Source organism: Gigantopelta aegis, chromosome 2 (genome assembly GCF_016097555.1).
Source record: "Gigantopelta aegis isolate Gae_Host chromosome 2, Gae_host_genome, whole genome shotgun sequence".
Lineage (NCBI taxonomy): Eukaryota > Metazoa > Mollusca > Gastropoda > Neomphalida > Peltospiridae > Gigantopelta > Gigantopelta aegis.
The window spans coordinates 45735894-45753525 of record NC_054700.1 but is presented as its reverse complement, the minus strand read 5'-3'; positions in this window follow the sequence as shown (position 1 = coordinate 45753525).

Sequence of the window (17632 nt, the reverse complement as noted above, 5' to 3'; positions counted from 1 at the left end):
TGAATAAAATTACAATTGAGTAAAACATGAGTCTGTGACTTTGAAGTGGTGAAATACCCTCTAAAAATAGACTAAAACTAGACTCCATAACTGTTACACGTGCGCTTTTAAAAATATGAGAAATTAATTTTGTGATATTAAAAACACCAGGATGACCAAAAACACTTGGAACGTACGGAAATTGTTAATATAAACCACAAAATCTAACTAAAGTATAATTTCAGTTATAATAGTCAGAAATATGTGTTTGTGTTTAAAAACTAGGGTATGTCCCTTTAAGCGAAAAGTGCGCTTTTTTACGACGACCAGTCGGCGAAACATTAATGTCTGGTGTGAAATACGTTAAGCAATGGAACAGGCCCGTATATCAGCAATGTAATATTTAGCCAGACTAATTATTGTAGCACGCTTAGGTTGTTTTCTCCATTGACAAAAGTGTGCAATACATATATATAACCGCACTGCCATATAACCGCTCTCCCCGAGACAACTTCCTTATCGCGTCATGCAACGTCATTTGGAAGCGTGGGACAAGTGAATTACCGCATGAAATAACCCATGGTGTGAATGGTTAGTATACATGTGCGATGTTTTGATTAACAGCAGATAGACTCTCATGTTAGAGCACTCGGGGCTATCGGCTGTCAATCAAAACGTCGATGATATATAATAACCAAGTGGTAAGTGTATGCGGTAACTGTAACACAGAATACAACCCAACATCATTTAAAGTGCTGTTCCAGATGTATGATGTATTGAGCTATATCAATCAAGATATTATTTAATATGATAAGAAAAAGAAAAAAAAAAGTGTAAAAAAATTATATACCGGTATATTTTCCATTTAAATATATTCCCCTGAAAAACAGAACCAGCTGAATTCGTTTCGGGAATTTCCGTAAGATTTGATCCGTGACGTCACGAAGGGAACTCCTTTCGATAGTCAGCGCCATTGTTCATTGCTTCTTTTGTGTTTATTATGGTTAAACGGCGTGTTGTTGGCGGCTGTAGCAATACAAAAGCCGATAAATTTAGGCTTCACGCATTTCCTAGTAATGTTGCTGTGAGAAAGCTGTGTGTGAATTTGATTAAAACAACGTGAAAATACTGGACAGGAAGAAAATTCCGGAGACCGTTGCGACAGCAGACACTTTAGTTTCGATTTGTCCGAACTGGCTTGTCGGTGTAGGCGAGATATGGGAATACCATGTGTTATGGCTTTTAAAAAAAGATGCCGTACCAACAATTTTTCTGCGACACAAAACAAATGACAACAAGCCGACGCCATCCACACCGAAACGACCTTGGGGTGCATATCGTCAATGTCCCAAATTGCGTTATGCTTTCAACTCCGGTCAGTTTTTTTTTTTTTTTTTCATACACCGTTCGTGCAATCATTGAGATCCATGGGCGTATGGGGACTCTTTGATTTAGGGGGGCTGGAGGGGTTGATTTGCCCGAAATTTTACCCAGATAAAAACTGCCCGAAGTTTCCCCACTGTTTCCCCACTGTTTCCCCACTGTTTTGCCCGAATTTGGGCCCCACCGGGTCGTACGCCCATGTTGAGATCCGATTTGTTGTCGTTTGCATCTCGTTCATTTGTGAGATTTTTCTTTACAGTTCGAGAACATTAAAACAATAAAGTACAAACAAGTATCTATAGCCCATCTATATTTTTGTAAAAAAGAAAAGAAAGCTAATTTTGTATGCATCTTAGAAAACAATCGGCTCAGAAATACATTAAATTAATTTTACTATACCTTCCCACAGAGAAAACCTTTTTTTCATACTATGGAATGTGCTATAAGTTATTTATTTCTGAGCAGACTGTTTTCACAATTGCACACAAAAAAATAGTATTGTTTTGTTATTTCCAAAACACTTTTACTTTTTTTTTTTTTTTTACGTCAAACTAAACTGAAATTAATCACACAAAAAAACATCTTCATGGATGGATGGGACGGACTAAAAGTCGTTTTTGTTTATTTCTTAAAATTAAAATAAGTTATTTATTTCTGAGCAGACTGTTTTCACAACTGCACACAAAAAAATAGTATTGTTTTGTTATTTCCAAAACACTTTTACTTTTTTTTTTTTACGTCAAACTAAACTGAAATTATTCACCAAAAAAAACATTTTCATAGAGGGATGGGACGGACTAAAAGTCGTTTTTGTTTATTTCTTAAAATTACCGATATCGAGTCCACTTGACTCGTAGAATTCAAGAGTTATTTATCGTCTTTTCTACTACATCAGAACATTAGAACATACAGTGTAGCAAAATAATTCGCACGAAAAGCTAAAGAACAAAACAAGAATAAAAGTTGTAAATTAGTCGTAAACTGTCTCCACGACCATTTTCATCGTCATCTGTCAGGCCGGTGGTTCGTCGGAAGATGTTCCAGGTTCAAACTGATAAGGCATTATTTGTTGTGTTGCACAAATATTAGTCCAGTCGTCATTACTACACTATTCATCATCGAAAGAAGAATCGCATGATCAATGAGCTTGGCAGTCGCTGTCGGTCCCACTTTCGCTTGCGCTGGAAGTCATCTCGTGGTAGGTTTCTGTGAAACGCGTTCCCTTCGTGACATCACTGCTATTTACAGGCAAATGTTTTTACCGAGAATTTTACTCGGTCGTTTCCGGCAGTGTTCTACGGAAGTGATGTTTTAATACTTTTATGGGGCATTTTCGTAATTATTGATTTACATATCGGTGTAAAATATTATTGCAATGAATTAAGAAAGTATTTAATTGTGGAATTAGAAATTTTAGTGTATGGTCTGGCACAGCACTTTAAATAATTAATTACGACTTTCCTTTGATTTTGACAAACGTTATAGCCATGAGTTGTGATTGCATCGCGAAATTGTGGAAGTAATTCATTTGCATTAAAAACCCAGCTTCAGATCACTATTACTGGGCTATAGCATTTACATTTTGACATCCAGCAGCTGATGATTAATAAATCAATGTACTCTAGTGGTGTAGTTAATCAAAACAAAGAAATAAACTACCATTTACATAGATACGAATGTAGAATTTAAAAAGTTGGGGTTTTTTGTGTGTCTTTTTTGTTTGTTTTTGTGTGGGTTTTTTTGCAGTGACTAAGTAAGTACCGTATGGTGTAACAAGCACTGCTACATACATACTATTCCTTAGTTTCTGGTCTGATGAGATACGATTTTAAAAATAATGTATTACTCCCATGTGACCGAAACCAGGTCAAGGTCGGGCAGCCTTGAACTCTATTACAGCCTGCATAATCTTAGATGTTTGATTTCCAAGAATATTATGAAAAACTGAGTGCTGGGATATTTGAAAAAAATATCAAAGAGATAACCAAACTTGAACTATTGTCGAAACAAACGAACAAAACATCGATATGGTATTTAAAACAACTTCTGAGCCACCAATGGTGTACTTGATGAGAATATGTTTTTTATTTCCAGTGTTGAATGAATCACTGTAAGTTTATAACGAGGCACGATTGAAACAGATTTAGAAAAATCCCTGCAGAAATGAGTTTAAGATCTGAGGTCGAGGAATGTCAACTAATTCATTGGAATTCTTGGACGATTCCAAGACGTTCTGGCAATCAAAGGAGAATTCCTCCCTTAGATACTTCCCTGTCACGTGCTGCAGTTATGTCGTCGATACAGGAGTGTGTATGTATAAAGGGGATGTCGAACCACACTGCTTAACTGAACTACATCTCGGTAAACTAAGTCAAAATTACTCAATTAGCTCCATTTTATTTTCGATGAAACGATCCAAATTACGCGCCAAAATTACCTCATGAAAACTGCGCAAATGTTTACATTTTAGACTTGATCCTACGTGATATTAACAATTCAATAGCACCACACATGCACCCTTACCACCTTCCCCAAACCTTTTCCTGTCCTGGACGGAGGAGCCGGCATGGGCCATGGCAGGCGTACGCTACAACAGCTTGCTCTGTATGTGCACCTTAAACCCTATGACCTGACCTGACCTGACCCTGCTCAAAGTGAGTTTTCTATTTTAGAATATATTTTCCGGTGGAGCATAATCAGATCGTCCCCCCCTCCCCCTCCGAAACGTTTTTCGCCACAGTCTATACGTTGGACTATACCAATTAAAATCCCATAGGCGACCATGTTAACGTTTGTGTTTGAAAACACTATATGCAATACATCAACCAAACTATGACCCATAAATATCAGTACTACAACCCCTACCTCAAAGTATTAACTGCAGAAAATGGTACCTTTCGTGGCTTATTTTCGGTATAACCAGATGTTTCTCTACAACACCCCTAGTTTCGCATAAAATTTGAGTACTTTTTTTTTACAGGTACCCCATACATGTTCCAAGCACAAGGCTACTTAACACGGTAGTACTACATCAAATAAAATTGCATACATTTTTAGCCCAGATTTGTTTACAACCAACACACTCACATTTATAACCAATCACAGGACTTGTGGTATTAACGTCTCTATCAAAAGTTCGGTGCACCTCGAACTTCGACCCAGCCGGAAATTAATTGGTTTAGTGCTACCTATACAGATAACATACATTTTTCAAAAGGTGGCTAATCATGTGTTTTTATGACAACCAGGATCTGGTGTCTTCTGACATAAACTGACAGCATCACTGAAACTGTTGTTTCTACGATGCAACCTAATTTAATGTGCACCTCACATAGCACATGTATTTTGTACAGTTTTATACAAATGCAATATGTCATATTTGAAAAAACTATTTAAAAAAATATACTCCTGAAGATATTTACTGTCAGATATGTGTGTGTGTGTGTGTGTGTGTGTGTGTGTGTGTGTGTGTGTGTGTGTGTGTGTGTGTGTGTTTGTGTGTGTGCTCAGCTATATATGTAGAGACAACATGGGTATTCAGAGTACCTCAACTCCTTAAACTTATTCCATTGAAACACATGTATTTGACTGACCCCTAGATTATGAAGACCTCAATAGGCACATCAAAGAAATATCAGCATTAAAAAAATACAATGACTGAGGAAGGAAAAATCAACATGACTGCATCTGTATGAAGTAATGACTCAATGTCCTGCACATAACTGTTGGAGGGAAATCCTGTATGCTGAGTGTGGGTATCTTCAAGTTACCATGTGCGGGAATTTCAAATCCATCAGTTATGCAGATTTTCAAAATGGACCATCAAAACCATTGGCAGCCACCAATATTCCTGACTATATTTTATTTATACCCTACTGTAGTTGGAGGTTTTAAATATTTGTGATATCTGGAATTATCATGCAGCTTTCACTTATTTATTTTTGATTCATTACTAATAAAACCTGTTTTTAAATGACAAAATTACCCGAACATCTTTTTTATTGCATTATTTTCTAATCCAGATCAATACAATATGTATACTGGATGTATTCCTACAATCTGTAATCCAGCATATTATTTAACTATTAACACTGGATAATACAGCATTAACAATAAAACAAATTATCAACTTACACCAAGGTAGATAATCAAATCTGGAAAAATTGGTTCTAAATCTAGTATACACTTAAAATACACTTCATGGGAGCAGACTAAGTGATTTATAAAAAAGAAGATTTGATCTGGAGACCTAAAGATATGTTTAACAAGCTTATTGTTATGTATAAATGAGAACAGAAGGCACAATAGTGACAAAAATTTTAATTATGGCTTTGGTGTAGTTTTTCTTCAAATTATCCCCCCCCCCCCTAAAACTATAAATTTGTCTAAAATATGACTTAGCACCCTATAAATATGTCAAATGGGCAATAAAAATCAAGGTCTTTAAAAAGTTAAGCTTTCAGAAGTACATACATGAAACATTAAGTATGTTTATGGAAATTAAAGACATTAACCCAATATTGGCACATGTTATTTTTAATATAAAAATAAATTGCTATTAAAATCTAAGTTCAGGTTGCCTAGATATATTGAGGCGATTTCATGTTTGTTTTGGAAAACGATTTTTATGTCAACGAGTGATGTGTGAATACCATATTTTCACGAATTGCGAAGCAATGAGTGAAAATATGGTTTTCATACATCACGAGTTGACATAAAAGTCGTATTCGAAAAAAACCACCATGAAATGGTTTATTTATTATATACATCTTTCCTACTTTTTGACAATATATTTCGCTTTTTGGTAATATCTTTCGCTTATCCCATCGAAAACACGTAACGCCATGATATATTTCTTCCTATGGAACTTTTCCAGAAAATATACTTGACCATAGACTTTTAAAAATAAATTTGAATCAAATTTATCTTTATTAATATTTATTTATTTATTTGCGGTACAAACATACCTGACAAAGCGATCGTTAAATTCTTACACTTACACTCAATGACACTACATTGTGTCATCATTATTTAGCTTCGTATTCAATTCGTTTTAGATATTTTATCGTAATTGCACTTCGTATCCCTTTTTTTTTATAGGTACAATTGTTTAAATTACATTTTTTATTTTTCAAATACGATCAGATGCATTGGTAATCATCATATTTAAATACGAAGTAACGAGACAAAGGGAGGTAATTTAATCATGCACTTTAAAAAAAAAGTAAATACGATTTCTATATTTTCACTGTAGCTAAAATAGAGTGAAAATATGACTTTTCACCGGATATCACTTTTATGGTTTCCGTAGATCTATATATTTCATTGCTATGTATATAATAAATTACCATGTTTAAGAGCAGTTGTATATGGCAAGTCAAACACCATGTAAATAAAAATATTCAAATCTTTATAGTATGAATTATAGGCCAAAACCAACTTTTCTTCAGTGCTTTTCTATTCAGAGCCATGCACAGTAATTATTGTCAAGGTCAAGGTCATTGTGAACTTGCATGGCCGTGTGACGACTAATTAATCAAATAGTATAGTTTAATTTAATTAAATCACAAAAATCATAATATTTGTTATTATGCACTATGTGCTATAGGTTGGACTATACCAGTTAAAATCCCACAGGCGACCACTATATGCAATATATCAACCATACTATGACCCATAAATATCAATACTACAACCCCTACCTCAAAGTATTAACTGCAGAAAATAGTACCTTTCATGGCTCATTTTTGGTATAACCAGATGTTTCTACAACACCCCTAGTTTCGCACAATTGTTTTTTACAGGTATCCCATACATGTTCCAAGCACAAGGCTACTTGACACGGTGGTACTACATCAAATAAAATTGCATACATTTTTAGCCCAGATGAAACTATTTTTTTTTTACAACCAACACACTCACATTTATAATCAATCACAGGACTTGTGTTGTTAACTTCTTTATCAACTTCTCGAACTTTGACCCAGCCGGAAATTAATTGGTTTAGTGCTACCTAGACACCACTGCATAATTTCCTGCGCACGCGCCTGGAACACTTGAATTTTTGTATTGTTAATCGAATAAAGTTGTAAACAGACAAATCTCGCATGTTCTCGCGAGATAAATTGGTATAACTCCAGACGGCTAGGCGATATAGGCCGATACCGTTGTAGAATCATAACGTAATCGATCACCTGGACAACCTTATTAACGTTATATTACTTTTAGCATCACGCGGCAATTATCCATTGTTAGTCGTAGAATTACAGAGATCTTAACGGAAAACCTGCTTTATGCCGATATGGATTCATGAACTGTATATCGACCTAACGTGAACCGTATTAACTTTTGTTCTGGAACTTATATCAATGCTGAAATAATAAAAAAAATCCCACTCTTAATTCTTTGTTTGATTCGGTCATAGAAATCAGAACCGGATTCTGGCGAGACTAAACGTGGTATAAGCCTTAATAACTATTCCGATCGAACGCGACTTCTGAAGATGTATTCAGTTATTAGACGCTTGACAAACAGAACGTAGAAATGTTATCTTGAAGAAGTATATTATTAATAAGCTCTAATTAAACACAACTGATGCACTGGTTGAACGTTTGCGTCAAAAACAAGAAAACCCCCAAACCCAACCCAGTTTGTTTTCATAAGGATTTCTTCATATTGCCACTTTCGACTCGGTGTATTATTATTATTTTTTTTTTTTAGCAGACCTTATAATGAATGATGACATTGTGTCAATATGGCAGTCAAAGCAAGTTTAAAATGAAAGGATACTTGTTTACAATAGATAGCTTGTTCGTGCTGGGGTGTAGCCAAACATTCATTCATTCATTCATTCATTCAATAGATAGCTTGTTCGTGCTGGGGTGTAACCAAACATTCATTCATTCATTCATTCATTCAATAGATAGCTTGTTCGTGCTGAGGTGTAGCCAAACATTCATTCATTCATTCAATAGATAACTTATTCGTGCTGGGGTGTAGCCAAACATTCATTCATTCATTCATTCATTCAATAGATAGCTTGTTCGTGCTGGGGTGTAGCCAAACATTCATTCATTCATTCATTCAATAGATAGCTTGTTCGTGCTGGGGTGTAGCCAAACATTCATTCATTCATTCATTCATTCAATATATAGCTTGTTCGTGCTGGGGTGTAGCCAAACATTCATTCATTCAATAGATAGCTTGTTCGTGCTGGGGTGTAGCCAAACATTCATTCATTCAATAGATAGCTTGTTCGTGCTGGGGTGTAGCCAAACATTCATTCATTCAATACATAGCTTGTTCGTGCTGGGGTGTAGCCAAACATTCATTCATTCAATAGATAGCTTGTTCGTGCTGGGGTGTAGCCAAACATTCATTCATTCATTCATTCATTCAATAGATAGCTTGTTCGTGCTGGGGTGTAGCCAAACATTCATTCATTCATTCATTCAATAGATAGCTTGTTCGTGCTGGGGTGTAGCCAAACATTCATTCATTCAATAGATAGCTTGTTCGTGCTGGGGTGTAGCCAAACATTCATTCATTCAATAGATAGCTTGTTCGTGCTGGGGTGTAGCCAAACATTCATTCATTCAATAGATAGCTTGTTCGTGCTAGGGTGTAGCCAAACATTCATTCATTCAATAGATAGCTTGTTCGTGCTGGGGTGTAGCCAAACATTCATTCATTCATTCAATAGATAGCTTGGGGCGGGACGTGGTAAAGCACTCGCCTGATGCGCGGTCGATCTAGTATCGATCCCCGTTGGTGGGCTCATTGGGCTATTTCTAATCCCAAGTAGTGCAACCACGACTGGTATATCAAATGCCGTGGTATGTGCTCTCCTGTATGTGGAAATTGCATATTAAAGATCCCTTGCTACTAATGGACAAAAATATTGTGGATTTCCTCTCTAATGCTATGTCAAAATTACCAAATGTTTGACATCCAGTAGCCGATAATTAACAAACCAATGTGATCTAGTGGTGTCGTTAAACAAAACAAACTTTAATTAATTAGAGATAGCAATTCTACAACATCAATCGATGAAATAAGAGCTATTATTGAGTGGTATAGTATAGTGAAAGCGTCCGCGAGGAGGAAAGCGTCCATTACAGGCACGTGGACTCCTCCTAACGACAATGCAACAAGAGACCTTTCATATGCACCTTCACATAGACAAAAACATTTGTTTGTTTGTTTTGGACATTACAAACATGGATGATGATGATGAGATGAATGGTGAAGCCGCAGTATTTCCATATCGCTATAGTCCTACTTGACAGGGCCGTGCTCTACACTTGCTGTCAGTTGAGCCCGGGTTAAACGGAACCTGCAGTGCATGCCGGGTAATCATCCCCACGTGGGGTCAGACACACGGGAGACCCACCCATAATCCCACCCGTGAAGTGTGTGAAACTCGGTGTATGTGGCCTCGCACCTACCCATTGAGCCTAGCGGTGCACTCGTTCTTGGTTGGAGTCGGTACTGGTATGGCCATTACACTACCGAGGCTGGAATACACAGGAATTTGCATTCTACTGCCTTTGGGAGCGGGATGTAGCTCAAGCGGTAGCGTGTCCACCTGTGAAGCGGTCGGTCATCGTATCGATCCTTCTCAGTAGACTCATTTGCAGTTTGGGCTATTTTCCGTCCCAAAGGCAGTAGAATGCAAAGTCCTGTGCATATTAGCCTCGTTCCAACCAGTGGTCCACAATTGGTTCATCAAAGGCCGTGGTATGTGCTGTCCTGTCTGTGGGAAAGTGCATATAAAAGTCCCCTTGCTGTTTATCGAAAAGAGTAGCCTATGTGGCGGCAGCGGGTTTTCTCTAAAGAAATATGTCAGAATGACCATATGTTTGACGTCCAATAGCCGATGATAAGATAAAAATCAATGTTCTCTAGTGGCGTAGTTAAATAAAACAAACTTTACTTTACATTCTACTGTCTTTGATGTACGAGTCGTAGGGCACTGTCTGGGACTGGACAAAACTAGCGTTCATCAAGGGCGATTGGTGGCATGTCAGAAAAGCGCCCTGCCACTGAGGTTTGCGTCAAAAGATAACCGATGAATTTGGTATGTAACTCTTTAATGAATAACGCTAGAATTCATATCAAAACACATTATTAAGTTTTTAACCCATACCTACTCGCAGAATATATTTAAAAAGCAATGTGAGTGTAAATTTGGTTTTAAAATTGCCAACAAATTGCATGGGTTAAAGCTCCATTTGTTGATACAGGGATGAAAGCAATTGATGGAACAGCCAAGGTGAAGCGTCCGCCATTCTGCTTTTAATGTCTGTGTACTCCGCTATCGAGTAATTCAAATAAAATGCATACCTTTGCTGTTGCGGCATTTTTGTCTTCACCACTGTATTAAAAATGACCTTTAATCCATACAGTTTGATGATAATTTGTGAAAGAACCTTTTTGTTTTAATTTCCTTAAATTGTTTTTGCCAAAAAATGCTATGAGAATTGGTATGGGTTTAAAACTTAATATGATTTTATATATTAGTTTTATCATTATACATTATGTACTTTTATGCCAGTTCCCCTTTGCCACAAACGAACTACTAGGCTAAAGTCCGTCCCAAGGGGAACGCCTTTAATTTGAGCCGATTGTTTTCTAAATTAAACACACAAATATATATTTTTTTTCTTATTTCCAAAACACTTTTACTTTTCTTCTTATGTCAAACCAAACTGAAATTATTTACCAAAATAATTTTTGTAGGGGGATGGGACAGACTATAGTCAAGGCTACGCCGAATATCATCCCATCCCTTTGAATATTCTGTGACGTCAGACCCACGGGTGAGTGCAGTTTAGCAGGTGCAGAATTCAATAAAGGAATAATGCAGCAAACGGTCTACATTGTTTGGCACACTGATTAATCATCATGCAATGTTACAGTCTTAACAATCAATACTCGAGTCGAAAACGAAAGACTCGACAAGCCAAGAACAATATTTTATGTATTCCCTCACGGAATGGAACTAAGATCGTTAACATTAGTCGTTAGACTCTCGGACATCCTCAGGAACAATTACTATCAGGCTAAGGCGTGTATCGCACAGGCGGAGGTGAACGGCGAGACTTAAGCTAGTGTAAGCCATCGGGTTTAAGACTGGTGGGTAAAATGAGTTCAAATTACATTATAGGCCCCCTTAAAGAGAGTGTCCTAAACTTGCTGCCATTGTAAGAAGGAAATGTTTTAATTAAACGACACACTCAACACATATTATTTACGGTTATATGGAAAGGAAAGGAAATGGCTTATTTAACGACGTACTCAACACATATTATTTACGGTTATATGGCGTCGGACATTTGGTTAAGGATCACGCAGATACTAAAGGAGGGAACCCGCTGTTACCATTTCATTGATTAGCAGCAAGGGATCTTTTATATGCACCATCCCACATTCAGGATAGCACATACCATGACCTTTGATGTACCAGTCGTGGTGCACTGGCTGGTGCGATGCCATTGTAAGATGTTTCCGACTAATAAAATCCTTTAACGACTATAATTACATATTAAATATAATTCCTTATCAAGAATATTGCAAAATGGTTTTCTGTCTGAACCGTTCATGCTAGAAAGGGGGTGTAGACAAGGGGACCCGTTGTCGCCATATATTTTTTATTATTTGTGCTGAAATTTTAGCTATTATTATTAGAAATAACGAAGCCATTAAAGGTATTGATATAGACGGCCAAGAATACCTTATATCGCAATACGCCGATGACACAAGCTTCATTCTTGACGGATCTCCCGAGTCCTTGTACGGTACATTTGAAGTTTTAGATTATTACGCACGTATTTCTGGTTTAAAAATAAATTATTCTAAATCAAAAGCCAAATGGATTGGAAGTAAAACGTTCTCTAACGAGGTTTTTCGCCATGCACGATGGAAGTTGGAATGGGGGGCAACAGATTTTGGTATACTTGGTATTAATTTCTCAGTTACCTTGGAACAGATTATGCATCTAAATTATAATATTAAAGTACTGGAAATTCAAAAGCTAATAAAATTATGGTCCATTAGAAAATTAACAGTTTTGGGGAGAATAACTGTTCTTAAAACCTTAATAATACCCAAGCTAATATATTTTCTAATATCATTGCCAGACCCTGGGAAAGGTTTTAAAAAAAATATAACGACGCTATTTCATAAATTTATTTGGCAGAAAAACTCAAACGTGATTTAATAGCACAAGGTTATAAAGCAGGGGGTATTAAAATGTTAAACATATATCATTTTAAAAATTCATTAAAATGTTCATGGATACGAAGACTGTTTTTAAACAATTCAAAGTGGGTTACTCTTTTAAAATCCGTTACAGGTATCTCAAAGAACGATTTAATAATATATGGTGATCCTTTTATTTCTAAAAAATGCAATGAGATGTCAAACATGTTTTGGAAAGATACATTACTGAGTTGGATAACTACTGAACAAAAACATAAGCCACAATCTGTAGATGATATTTTATCAGTTAATATTTGGCATAATAGTGAAATAGTTATAAATCATAAACCATTTTTATATAAACATTATGCCCAAAAAGGTATAATCTTCATAAACGATTTAGTAGATGATTATGGAGAATTTTTAAAGTATGAACAATTTGCAGAACAAATATCATGTTAATTCAAATTTCATTAGCTATGCTTCACTAATAAACGCTGTGAAATCATTCATATCAACATTTAGTGATTTTACGGGACGATCGTTTCAAAAAAGTGAATAATCCAATTTTTCCTTTTAGGTTAAGACTTGTTTTGAAAAGTAAACAGGGATGTACGGACATGTATTGCATACTCAACCATAAACACATAATCCCAAAAGCGCAGATAAAATATAGAAATCAAGGATTTAATTTTGACTCAAGTGATTGGGAACAATACTATGAATTACCTTTCCAAAGCATTAATGATACAACTTTATTATGGTTTCAGTATCGCATCCTACACTGGATTTTAGCAACAAACACTTTTCTATATATGATTCATTATGTAGATTCTAATATGTGTATATTCTGTAATAACTTCCCAAAAACTCTACAACATCTTTTCTATGAATGCACTCAGGTTAATACTTTATGGAAAGCTGTAGAAGACTGGGTTTTGTCCAAAACAGGAATTGTTGGCCACTTTGACAAAAATACTGTTATGTTTGGTATTATTAACAAAAAGAACGTTAATATAATTAACTGGCTAATTATTAACATTAAATATTATATATACTGTACGAAAATGCAAGAAAAAAAAATAACTATCGCGTCCGTTCAAAACGTGTTGCAAAACAAATTTGAAATTGAGAAATATATTTATTTCAAAAACTGCAACTATGAAAAGCTTAATAAAGAATGGGCACAATGGCTCAATCTTTTTATATAGTGAAAGAAAGAGAAAAAACCCCATTACACTTAGATAACGATCTACTCAAAGGAAAAACGTTTTGTAATTGCATGTTCATATAACATTCCCACACAGGCCCGACTGCTGTTCCTGTTATTATCATCAGTTTAATTCTGCTTCGTTACTCACTATCAACTTTAGGTTTTTCTTCTTCTTCTTTTTTTTTTCTTCTTCTTGTTTTCCTTCTTTTTCTTCTTCTTCTTCTCTCGTTGTTACCTTTTTTCTTTTTCATAAAAGGAAGTACTATTTTATTTTGATTTGTACCTGCATATATCAGAATAGAATGTAATGTGAGTGCGTACGTGCGTGCGTGTATGCGTATATATGTGTGTATGTTTGTATATATGTATGTATGTTTACACATGTATGAATATTAATTTTAAGATAAATTGTAAGGCGGTGTATCAGGCCCCCCCCCCCCCCCCCGCCCCGCCTGGCACTGTCTAATGGTCTGGGGACAATTTAAAAAAAAAAAAAAAAAAAAAAATGCTTGCTTAAAATATCAGTGTCGGAATATGTGTTTATGATCGTCCAAACTGGATTTGGTATCCCAATAATTTCGTTCGTAAGAAAAAGCAAATATATTAGGAAATAAAACTCTAGGGCGACGAAACACACATTTAATATACAGCCATTGATATTTTATGCAGAATTTGTTTTTTTATTTAATATGCAAATTGTATTCATTAAAACGTCTCTGTTAGTTAGTAATATGTAATACAGTCTCTTTAATACTGAGAAATAATGTACACCGCTCCATGGAATTCACTTTCTAACACCTACCCGTCATTAACAATGAAATGTGAGGTCTAATTCACCAAATTCCCTCAGCTCTGCGATCTTGCAGTGCAATGCAAACAGACTTGCAAGGATGATATGATGCAGCATAAGAGAGATTTAGAGAACTCACTGAATTAGGCGCCAGATCCTACAGTCCACGTCGTTAAGAAGCTTTCTGTTAACAGATCTGCGCAAAGCCAACGTTATCTCCTGTCCAGGTGACATTTCAGTTGGCCAGTGAAAATAACGCTGGCTTATACTTAACAGCGGCTTGATGCATTCACAATTACTGTTCACAGACAACAATACTACTTAGACAAGTTGTGACATTGGTTAATATCAGACCTGACGACAAGGAAAGGAAAGGGATGTTTATTTGATACGCCAGGCACAGTAAGACTACAGCTCTTTTCAAAGGAAAATAATGTTCGTTTAACATCACCTCCAACACATTTCAAACTACATTTCTTTAGCATTTGATATGTATTTCTAGAGAGAAGATACGCCGACGCTACCAAAGAGCGGCACGGATCTGTTAAACGCTATTTGCAGTAGAAAAGTCACCACATACTACGGCTTTAGATCAGAGGAAACCCAGCTACATTTCCCCATTAGCAGCACGTGATCTTGTATATTCACTTTCCCGCAGAACGGAAAGTACATACCACAACCGTTAACCAGCAATATATATAATACCGTTGACCAGATGTGGTGAAGAGAGAGAGAGAAAAAAACCCAATCAGTTGAATGGATTCACCGTAGTGGTTCGATCCTATGACGCAAGCACATCAAGCTAGCACTCAACCGTCTGGGCTAAATCGCGCCCCCTTAACAAAACAAAGCCAAACTGAATACCAGTACATAGCCTTCTTTTTGTTTCGGATGGGCGTGTTCAAAACCCTAGTGGTATATGGGCACGTTAAACTAGATATCTATCTATTTATATAAAATTTTATATTGAAATTAGTTTCCGGCATACTTCGTAATTCACCCGAATCATTTCGTATACCCTCGGCATAATCCCGAATGTTTTCAAATTCTTTTCAAATCACTGGTATGATTTTGCAAGTAAGGTTTTGGTTGGTCGAATGAAACGTCAACTGAACATGAACTCCAACGGGCTGCTATTAGATCTCATGTAATAGTGGAGCTAATTTTAATTATATTTGCAAAATTTAGTAATGTGTTTTAACGTTTTGTCAAGTGTGTGGATGATGACCAATTTCTTATTATGCGAAATCAACCGTAATCGATTATAACCGTTAAAATATATTAAAATAAACATTCCATTTTTTTTTTCAATTTCTTTATCCACTACATCCAGTCAGTGCGTTCGTGGAAATGGTGTTGTTCGTAAATATTTTAAACGCAGCACGACACGATAACAATCATCTTAACGTTGCTCCCGTTTTCAGTGGAGGAAATCACGAACCATTCTCACGGCCATAGCAATATTTGCGCTGTCATAAAACAGACGAAGAGCGACCTCTATACGTTAAATGCAATCAAAGCGAGCTAATTCATCACGCAGTTTGATCACCGATTCCTGCAGAAGTCACGGGCTCGTGTTTAATTAGCTGGACGATGCAACTTTGATGTTGAATGAATCTTGTAAAATGGCGAGTCGACGTCAGTGTAAACTATATTTAGAACAATTAAACCATCGAGACAGACAGCATATTTCATCATGCCATTTGAGCGGACTAGTGGACAGATGAATTACTAGGAAGAAGTGTTCGTGGTGTATAATTTTTCGTTTAAGGAAAATGTCACCCAGTTTTCTAATCAAAGCGAAACTGGGTCAGTTAAAAAAAAAAAGATCTGAAAGTAAAACTAAACTGATATTTAACAAATACCAAACCTCTATGTGCAACCCTCCATAGAACAAAAATAAATGAAAAAAAAGAGAAGAAAAGACAAAAAATGGATAACACAACATGAACACCCCCCAACCCCATACAGTACAAGTGATAATACCGATCAAAGCAAAAATTAAATAAATGCCACAACAATAAATAAACAATTAAAAAAACAAAACGGACCCCTCCCTAACAACCACCTCCCCCCAAATAACAATTAAAACTAACAACAACAACAACAACAACAACAACAAAACAAAGAAAAAACATAATCAGCCTCGGTGGTATAGTGGTTTAGCCATCGGACATAAGTCTGGCAGGTACTGGGTTCACAGCCAGGTGCCGGCCCACTTTCTTGGACAGACAACAAAGATAGCTGAGGTGTGTGCCCAGGATTGGCTATAAGCTTGAAAATAAATTGACATGAAATGAAAAAACCCACAAACATCAACTATAGACAGTTCGTGATTCATTTAATAGATTTCAATGCGAGGAGATCTGGTGCTTTCTTTTACTCAGGATTTCATGAGGAAATGGTTTGGTGGTTTGTTAAACCTTTCCCCCCAGCATTTAATGGTGACTGGTGGTTTTCTATACTCCTTTGTTACATTTCATGGGGAAGGCAATCAATCAATCAATAACATATTTACATGCTCCTATACCACGAAGGTTTCGAGCATCTGGAAGCCAATGTGATGGTTTGATTTACTCCGTTGTCGCAATTTCATGAATTTGGTGGTTTGCTGTACTTTCAGGATTTCATAGGAATAATGTCGATCCTTTTTATATACGCATTAGCTAGGATTTCATGAACAGGTTGTTTTATTGGTTTCAACGTTTGGTTCATTGAGGAGGAATAAAGAAAGACATCTTTAACGACGCACTCGACATATTTTAACTACGGTTATATGACGTCAGACATATTGTTAAGGACCACACATATATTGAGAAAGGAAACCTGCTGTCGCCACTCTGTGGGATACTCTTTTTAAATAGCAGCAAGGGATCTTTTATATGCACCATCCCACAGAGAGGATAACACATCAACAGCGTTTGTTACACCAGTTGTAAAGCACTGGCTGGAACGAGAAATAGCCCATTGGGCCCACCCACGGGAATCGACCCTAGATCTCAGCGAGCGCTTTACCACTGTGCTACGACCCACCCCCTCCCATCTATTTATTAGAATGCACTTCC